Here is a 10,596-nt window from a genome sequence, read left to right on the forward strand (position 1 = left end):
GAAACGCAGTACGCACGTGGACTCACGTTTAAACGAGAAAACAAAATGGCGGGTGATGCAAGAAAAAAAATTAAAAAAAAATGTGACCGGTTATTCAAGCCCTGAATATGACTCAGCAGCAATGTAACTCTTTCCGAGTTCAATCTAATCATATGAAACCTAGAAAATCATTGCAATCGATTAAATGCAACATAAATCAACATATTTGTAGCTTGGTTTTAAGCTATTTGAAGTTCGTTTAAAGGAAAGAGTTGAAAGCCGTGAATCTGAAACTAATTACTCATCAAGAATCAATCTCTAAGTAGAAACTAATCTATTTCAAGATAACCTTGCCGCGATATAATGCGCTGTGGGAGCGCCGCCTGAGTTACCTTTGCTGCGGGATTACGACCACGCTAGTGCTCTATTGAGGATACCTATGATGGCGCCCCCTACAGGATCTATAGCTCGAACCGGTGAGTCGATAACGTTTCATTTCGATTCTCTAAGGAGCTAAGAGCGTATCAGTTATCAATTCTAAGCAAAAAAAAATAACACGTTTAAGATTTTGGTAATAACGATATATTTTCTTTGATTATCCAACTGTTTGCTACTTGATGTCTGACGGTAGTTAGAATAACGGTCTTTGCCTTATAAAATAATATAGGAGTATAAACTAATCATAGCAATTGAAAAACTACTATTATTTACTCGTTATTTTTAACACAAACAGCTGAGAAGGTGTACAGAGTAAAATTATTCACATTAAAATTATAATACTAAATATAAAAATACCAATTAAAATTATATCAATAACTGTGTTTGCTCGTAAACGAAAAATAACCGTCTACAATTCACATCTACTAGTGACACAGCGTAATAAGTCGATAAAATACTCAAATACGCGTGTGTCAACTCCGACGCACGACTGGAGTTTACTCCTTCAGATCAACTGTCTAAATAGGCACAAAAAGACTTACGACGAGTCGTTTTATGTGCCTATAAGAAAAAGAATACCATATCAAATGGTAAATAAACTAATCAAATAACGCCATCTATCTATTTAAGATGGCGTTATTAGAAAACATCGTTACGCAATTAATCGGAGCTCTAGTTAGGGTTATATATATGGGTTTTGATAGATGGCGTGACGAGCAACGTAACGAGGTTATTCGTTCAATAAATTTTACTCCTCATATTTTTTTCATCCTTATATGAAAATCGATTATTCGGAGTAAACTCCGAAAAAGAATTATCAAAATCGGAACACTACCCAGTACACATTATTAGATAATATAACTGGGATATACATAACAAAATACACGAAAAAAAAATATACGAACCTACTCTTAGTTATAGTATTAGTATATTATATATAAAAAAAACACGCGAAAATCAAATATTCTTTCCAAGTCCGTCCCCCCGCAGTTTCTATCAAAATCACGAGGTATTATGTTTCGAGCAAATTGCTTACATTTGATACAACGTTGCGATTCGCATTAAATGTACTTTTATTTACTACACACTGTCTGAACGATACGACGGTAAACTTTAATATCTCTTTCGAATTCGGAATTGATTTATTTTGGAATATGTTTAATAGCTTGAAAATGTTCTGACCGCCATTCACCTAATTATTATTGAGAAGTATTCTTCATTTATTGATATATGCACGCTAAAAATACCTCAACCTTACAGATGAGCTAAATAATGCTGTTCATAAATAAGTAGTGTTGTGTTCCTGTGTGAGCACTATTTAACATATTCTGGACCTGAATCCCCTGATGGAACGTTTACGTTAAGTCATGCTCGACAGTGAGTGATCGTGGCAGGCGGCGGTCTCCTTCTGCGAAGAGGTAATGACGCAGAAGGAGACCGCGGAGCGGATCAGGGAGGAAGACGCCTCTGCTGATCCACTCTGGTGCAGACGTACGGGGGCAAGAAGGAGGCGGTTTGCCCACCTCCTTTTCCCCCGTAATAGTGGGGTCGCGTCGTAGCCCGACGACGTGACCCCACACATTTGAGGGGTGACCTCGTCGTGAGCGAGGCCCCCTGACCTTTGTGCCGAGGCCCGAAGGTTTCGTTCGGGCCTACCGCCGGGGCGAGGTAGTGAATACTAGCGCGACCTCATCTCACCCTACCCAGGCGAGTGACTGCTCACACGTAGAGGTTTTTGTTCAGTAAAAGGCTGAAATAACCGCCCCGGTGCCCCCGCGCTGAAGGGATATCCATGAAGATTTATCCCACATAAATTTTAGCAATATATTATTATTTTTTTGTAGCAATGTATGTATTGTTGCTGTGGTCTTTTGTAAGGTTGAGGTACTACCCCAGTTGGGCTAATCCATATAAGGTAGGGCATAGCAAGAATTTTCCTACTATACCCTACCTTAGTTAAGATGTCAGTAAATGCGTTTTGAGAAAATGTCTTCATTGGACGGTTATTATAAATCTTTTAAAATGTTATATTCGTATATCATTAGCGATAAAGTATTAAACAAATAAGGTTTTCCTCTTCATAACATAAATAGAGCTAAGTTTTCATTCCCCTTTGTTTACCGTAGCACTTTATACCGGGTCCAGTTACTCGTTAGAACTTGTCTCCAAATTGATACATGATATTTGTAAATATGCAACGTTAGGGCCGGTGTCACCAGTTGTGGTGAACGCTAAAACGCTAACGCTATTTGACGGATGACGATACAAATAGACTTTGACAGCGGGAAGTAGAATAGACAAGTAGGCCCTGTTTCTCCCCAATTAATGAACTAAAAGTTTAAGATTAATATATGCGAATAGAAATATCTCATAAATATAGTAGAATTCGATGGTAAATAATTGTGTTTGCTCGTAAACGAAAAAAAAAACCGACTTCAATTACATTGACGAGTAATAACAACGTAGATCGACGAAAAAATACTCAAGTAACTGCGCGTTATCAAAGATTACTCAAAAAGTAGTTATCAGATCTCAATAAAATTTATATGTGACCACATGACAAACATCAGCTCTCGATTAAATTAAAAATTATTAAAATCGGTACACCCAGTAAAAAGTTATTGCGGATTTTCAAGAAGTTCCCTCGATTTCGCTGGGATCCCATCGTCAGATCCTGGTTTCCTTATCATGGTACTAAACTAAGGATATCTTCTTTCCAACAAAAAGGAATTATCAAAATCGGTACATCCAGTAGAAATTTATGCGGTATAATACAACGTAGGTCGACGAAAAAAGCGCCAAGTAAAAACGCATTATTAGATATAGCTCGAAAAGTAGTTGTTAGATCTCAAATAAATTTAAATGGGACCAATTGGCACACACCACCCTTTGATCAGTATTTATTTAAAGTTTGCTTGATAGCATTTTTTTCTATTGTATTATCTGTTGCATACTACAAATCAATTATCTAATAACTTTTTTATTTATTTATATATAATAATATTGTAAACATTACAGATCTTAATAATATAATGCGTTTACAAAATTTCGGTTATATCAAATCCCTAGTCTCAATATACTGTTTTACTGCTCTGCGAAACAAAGCAGGCGTTGAAAAAAATAAGTCTAGAATTGGATCCCACGTCAGCGCACCATTAAGCAGAGCCAGTGCTCGAATTAAAGGTAACTCTCGCATTAACCTCGAATTGCATCCCATCATGGCAAAAAGAGTACGCCGCCGAACGTGGTTATACTTTGGTATCATTACATCATTACAGCCTATACAGTCCACTGCTGGACATAGGCCTCCACAAGTTTACGCCAAAAATAACGTGAACTCATGTGTTTTGCCCATACTTTGGTATGCATAGAGGTATTAAAACTTGACACGCTGCTTTGGAAATTTTACCAGTAGTTAAATTATAAAAATATATTGTTAAGAAAAATATCTTCGTCAAGAGAATCATATTCTAGCATCCTCTGCAACAATAAAGAGGAATATACGCAAGGATAGCCTACAAAATGCCCATATTTCTTAAAGTGAATCCAAATCCCAAAAAATTTCTTTTGTAGTTTTTCCAACATATACTTGTTTTGCCTCATGTCGATCCAGATAACTGCGTTGTTTTCTAGATCTCTTCTTACGAAGCTATCGTATAATATTTTCACAGCCGCGGCACTTTCAAGGTCACAAGATTACCTCAAAATAAATCCTAATGATTTGTAGGCTTTTGTAGCAACATTTGTAATAGGATCGGCAAAACCTAGATGCATTAAAATTCCCAAGTCACTTATTTTAATTTTTGTATTTAATGTACACTCGTCTAACCGATAATCGTATACAATCGGGCGGTATGCGCACGTAAATGACATTACAGAACACTTGCTTGTCTTAAATGTTAGTTCATTCCGGGCACACCATTCCATGACGTTTACAATGACCCGCTGAACCAACTCACAATCCAAGAAACTATCAACTGGCAAGAATAATTTCAAATCATCTGAAAATAACGGACAGCGAGCCACGCTGGCTATATCAAGCAAATCATTTATAAATAATAAAAGTGAAGGTGAAAGAAATGAAAGGTCCAAGGTCCGATCCCTGGCTTATACCGGAAAATGCCGGAAATACCGGAAAATAATACGGTCTTAATAGATACTGCACGCACTGCCTCCGATTACGGACCTCCGTACCTTACAGGAAAAGAACTTTAAAAAAGACGGACTTAACCCAACAGTTGCAAACTTTCGGAGAAGCAAATCATTGTTGACTCTATCAACCACTATCCATTGTCTGAGCGGTGTATGTGTAAGAATGTTAACACGTTAGTAGTTGTAGACCGACAAGTCCGAAAGCCGTGCTGAGCATGCGATAGTTGGCTCTCTAACTGAACACTGTCTCAAATAACTTACCAAACGCCGTAATAATATACAGTTGTCTTATAAATAAGACGAAGTAATTGTGTCATTGCGTTCATCCCTACCGTATATTTATAGTTTATCTTCTACCAGTTCTACCTAAGGTTGCCTGGAAGAAATCGCTGTTTCAGTTATAATACCGCCTAAAATAAAAAGTTAGTAGGTTACAAATTACAGGATTAGCTATTAGTGTTTGCGGACTCAACCTACGATGTTTATTTTTAGTACAGGCTATACAGTTTTTTTTATGATTTTTTTTGGTGTTTTTGTGTTTTTTTAGTGCGACAAGAGCTAGTGTCTCAGATATTTCAATAAACACAAATAAATATTTATTTCTGGTCTTGTTCTCTATACCGTGATTTGCATAACTCGTGAAGCCGTCCTTTTGTAATCATGGACGATTCATAGCAAAATTTACTTAGGGTAGAAAAATTTTCTGCCAGCCCGCAAGTGGTGCGAGTGTAGTGGATTAAGCCTTCAAGCTTTTTCGATACGAAATTTGGGGATTATAATAAATATAGTTTTAAAAATACTACAAAAATTATCAATATTTAGTTTAAATTATATATAAGATATTTATTTATTACTAGCTGCCGGACAGACTTCGTTCTGAAAGTTCTTCGTTTGTGAAATCGTTAATAGTGAAAATTATTTTTTTTTAAATTTTTTTTTAGTACATAAATATAAATTAACCGAATTGGTCGACCCATTCTCGAGTTTTATTTTACCGATTTTTATTTATACAAATTTATTTATTTAATTATCCTTGTCCAAAGTTCTGTACTTTGGATTAAAAGATCAATTCTAGAAGGAAAAATAAATATCAAGGGTACCCTCTAATTCTCTTCTATTCTGTTCCCATTTTTTTCCCGATTTCAAAATAAATACAATATATCAGTACTAAGAATCAAAACAGAAGAGTAGACGTTTAAACCAGAACTATAAAGAAGATCATAATGCAAACTAGTACTAAATTCCTCAACAATATTTTCACCCTTTACGAACCTAAAAACCGCCATATTGAACAAAGTTCACTGAACTCGGAACCGGAAAGATAAAAGATGAAAGACGCAACAGATAAGATAGATTCCTGCGACTGACAGCTACACAATGGGATCAGTTCGCTTGGTTATTTTTATTTTATTTGTCTTCTTTAAATTACATTTTTGTGAGTTTTTTGTTTATATTTGTATTGAGATATGTTGGTTTGAGTTAGAGTTATACATACGTGTTTAATCGCTTATATGTATATACTACCCGCCCGGTTTCGCACGGGTGCAATAATGATACTAAATATAAAATATAAAACAAATATTTGCAATGTAAGCGCAAAAAATGTGTTTATTTACGTCATCACATTAGAAACCTCTAAAACTATCGGTGTTTCCCTACTATATTATGCACGTATTATACATATAAACTTTCCTCTGGAATCACTCTATTTACTTAAAAAACCGCATCAAAATCCGTTGTGTAATTTTATAGATCTAAGCGTACAGAAAGCGGGAGACGACTTTGTATTAAACTAGGTAGCAGAGGCGGCTCATTCTAAGGAGCACTGGTGCAGTGCACTCCAACTAAAATTACATAGGTTATATTAAATCTATATTTCTTTATAATACATACTATCCTTACATTAAATTATTACTATTATATTATGCCTATACAATAATCTGTTATATTACCAATACCTACGCGTACATTTGACGTCAAAATGTAACGAATAGAGCGCTAGTGATTGCGCTACTACAAAACGAAGTTTAGTAGGATTCCTAACACTGTATTCAATGAGTGCGAAAGAGAAGTCGATACTCGAGCCGGCGCGTGAAACAAGATTTCGTATGAAAATTAGCCTAATCTGTTAATAATACTATTCATCTTATAAATCAAGATCTAATGCGTATACACAACTGGTCATTGAATCATGGTATAGCTGTCAATGTCGCCAAGTGCCAAGCGTTCGTGCCAATTATTGATAATTCCCTTTCCTGGTCCGATCAAGTGAATGAAGTTTCGCGTAAATTCTACTCAACATTGCATCCCTCACTACACTTTAAGCATTTCTTACCAACTAAGGCCAAGCTCCACTTGGTGAATATCTTACTTTTGCCCATAATCGACTACGGCGATGTGTGTTGTCTGGACCTCAATCAAGTCCATTTGAACAAACTCGATCGATTGCTCAACGCCTGCATTCGTTTCGTTTTCGGCTTGCGGAAGTGTGATCATATTTCCCATTACAGATCTCTCCTTAAATGGCTACCTATCCGTGAGCGTAGGAACTTGAGAATTCTTTGTTTACTCTTCACTATTCTATCCCATCCTACTACCCCTTCTTACCTTAAATGTAAGTTCACTTTCCTTTCCGAATCTCATGAAAGATCTCTCCGCTCTTCAAATAATCTATGTCTTTCTACTCCTATTCATCGGTCTGGGTTTTTGTCTGATTCAATCGCTATTTCTGCTGTTCGTTTCTGGAACATGTTACCTGAGTCCATCCGTAAAGCTCCTTCACGTGACTTATTTAAGAGGCAAGTTAAAAGGTTCTTCTTAGCCAAAATTTAACCGAATTTGGTGAACTCAATAAACACTGTAATTGTGTTTTGATTATTATTGTCGTCAGCTTAATAAGTATTTTGTATGTATGTATGTATGTTTGTGTGTATGTATGTTTGTATTTTTATGGTATTTATATATGAATTATTTGCTCATGTATATACTAAACCACTAACGTTATTCTATGTTTCTTCCCTTTTTTTTTCTTTATTTGAATTTTACTGGTAATCGATTTTGCACACCTACAAACGTCTGCTCTTGTACGTCCTGAGGTTGGCTGGAAGAGAATGCTTTTAGCATTAAGCCCGCCTTTTGTACAATTCTATAGTATATTGTGCAATAAAGTATTAATAAATAAATAAATCTGGAGCGCCGCTCACGCGCGACCTTGCAAAACCGCGATTTCGGCCGCTAAGATCTAACTTTTTCGTTAAGTTTTTTGTGAACTCTATATAATTTTATTTTGAAAGCCAACTCCAAGCCGAGTGATACTTGAAATCTTTTTGGGGCACAACACTTAGCTGCGGGTGAAAATTTTATATAGGTAGGTACATAATTATTGTCATTCTTTTTGTTTATGTGTTTTTCTTTATAGGATTGTGTTTTTTTATCTATATTACGAATTATTAGAAGAACTCCTTATTATTTTTATTATATTTAATTTTATTGACTATTTATCTTTATATTTAAAAACTGTCTGCTATTTTTGTGAAGCACCGAATAAAAGTGTTTCTTTCTTTCTTTCAAATACTAGAAAACACGTGACTTCGTTCGTGTCGATGTTAATGGCTACTTTTTCATTCCTATTTGTCGCAGCGTAATTTTATTTTAGTGTAGGTACTTCTATTAGCTAATTTATTACTGTAATTAGTCAATATGAAGCATTTATATCAGTTGCGGCAGTGGTCGCGGCAGTAGTTGCGACAGTAGTGACGGTAGCGGTAGCAGTAGCGATAGTAATAACGATAATAGGGATGATAGCCGTATTTGTGTTAGTAGCGATAGTAATAAGGCTGGCGATGATGACACCGATATCAGTATCATCGTAATAGCGTTAGTAGTACCAGTAGCGGTAACGTTAGCCACAATAGTAGCCATAGCAATCATAATACTAGTAGTAGACTTGAGAACTTGGAAAATCTACAACTACATACCTACGCCTGACACTCTACAGCCGCGGCCCTAGAGCCTTAGAGATAACACAACTATCATGTGAAGAATAAGTAGTAATTTTTTTATTTATTTATACTTTATTGTACACCACAACTACATTTTACACATTAAACACATTTTAAGACAGTTAGTGACTATAAAGTATAATGGGCGAATTTATGGCTGTTTAGCCATTTCTTCCAGACAATTATAGAATAAATTAGAATCAATAAGGATATCCTTAAAGAAAAACTAGTTTACAAATTACTACTAACATGTAAAATCTCCATATATTGTGGATAATTTCACAAATTCATATCTGTGTAAATACGAAACGTTCGATTTTCAAACTTTAAAAAAAACCCCTCGTGTTGCCAGTTACCAAATCAAATTGATTTAAATGAAGGAAGCGTGTGCCTGACCGCGCCTCGGGCCACGTCAATCTATTCGAAATTCGAATTTCGAAGCTCGCTAATTGTTTCTGTTACGGATGGCGGGAAAATGTTTTGTTTTGTAAATAGTTTGTATACTCCGTACACATGTTGAATGCCTATTATTATGTAGGTTGATTATGAAGGAATTTTTCTATTTATTTTTACTTTTTGATCATAAATTTCAGTTAAGTACCTATGAATATCCACCCCATATTATTAAAAGACGGACCGTTATGAACACAGTTCTTGTGCAGTGATGCGAGAAGTCGCCTTACCACCAACGATTGGGTTAACTTTGGCTTTGATTCCCGCTCGAGGCAGATATAAATAATATAAACACAACAGATGTTTGTGCCAGTTTGTTCTGGTAGTTTGTTTCCGGTCTGGATGTGTGATATTTTTGTCCTTTCCAAAGCTATGGGTTGTTCGCCATCATGCCTCTGAGAGCACGTTAAACGTAATTTTACGTTGTTCAGAGGAATTAATTTTATCACATCTACTGCAGTGCAGTGGACCAGCGTGATAGGTGAAGCCTATGCCCAGCGGTGACACGTTAACATACTAATACATACCTACTATTCTGTAATAAATGTTAGTGTATATATATATTTATAACCACTTTCACGAAAATGATTCTTGTAATTTCAATGAAATTTGTAAAATAGGTACGGGTTTATAAAAACTAAAAATCCCTATTGTTTTTGTATTAAGAAAATAGTGAAACATTGTTGTCACTTAGCTTAGCCACACGCCTTGACCAATTATTACTTTGCAGTCCACTGTTGGCCACAGCCTCCACAAGTTCGCACTAAACATCCCGTTTTCCGCAATGCTCATCCAGCTTCCATCGACAATCTTACGTAGATCGTCGGTCCAGCGGGTCAAAGGGCTCTTACACTGCGTTTGTCAACACACCGTCTCCACTCCAGGACGCGTCTGCGCTACCGGTAATCGATCCTGCGACAAAGGTGGCCAGGCCACTGCCACTTGAACTTGCCTATTCTGTAGGCTATGTCGGTTACTTTCGTTCTCTTGCGAATAGTCTCATTTCTGATCCCACCTTTGAGAGAGACCCCAAGCATAGCCCGTTCCATTTCATTCCAGTACCCTATATCAAAAAAAGGTAGGACGCATTATTTGAAGATTTTTGTCTAAGCATTGCGGAATCTTTGAAGTGAAGACTCGACGAAGCCTGCCAAACACTGCCCAGCACAACCGAATCCTCCTGTCGGGTTCCTTCATGAAGATGTTTCGGCCTAGGTAGGCGAAATTATGCAAAACTTCGAGAAAGTTGTCATCATCGACCGATAACTGTTTCGGTGTGACTTGGTTTTTAACATAACTATCGTTTTGTTCAAATTCATACAGAGACCAACTCATCGAGAGGAATCATTTAGGACGTGAGAAATATCTAGCCGTAATATATTTATTACTAGGAACAAAGGAAACACACGTTAGCACTTGATTGACCGTTTATTGCGACTCCAAAAAGCAAGTTCGACATACCCCCTATTTATACAAATAGAAAATGTGTTTCTACCTGAAATCTACATACATTACACCTCCCCACTTAAACTACAACTATAAATAATTACAAGTACATATTAGACTTAATACC

This window comes from Melitaea cinxia, chromosome 30 (genome assembly GCF_905220565.1).
Source record: "Melitaea cinxia chromosome 30, ilMelCinx1.1, whole genome shotgun sequence".
Lineage (NCBI taxonomy): Eukaryota > Metazoa > Arthropoda > Insecta > Lepidoptera > Nymphalidae > Melitaea > Melitaea cinxia.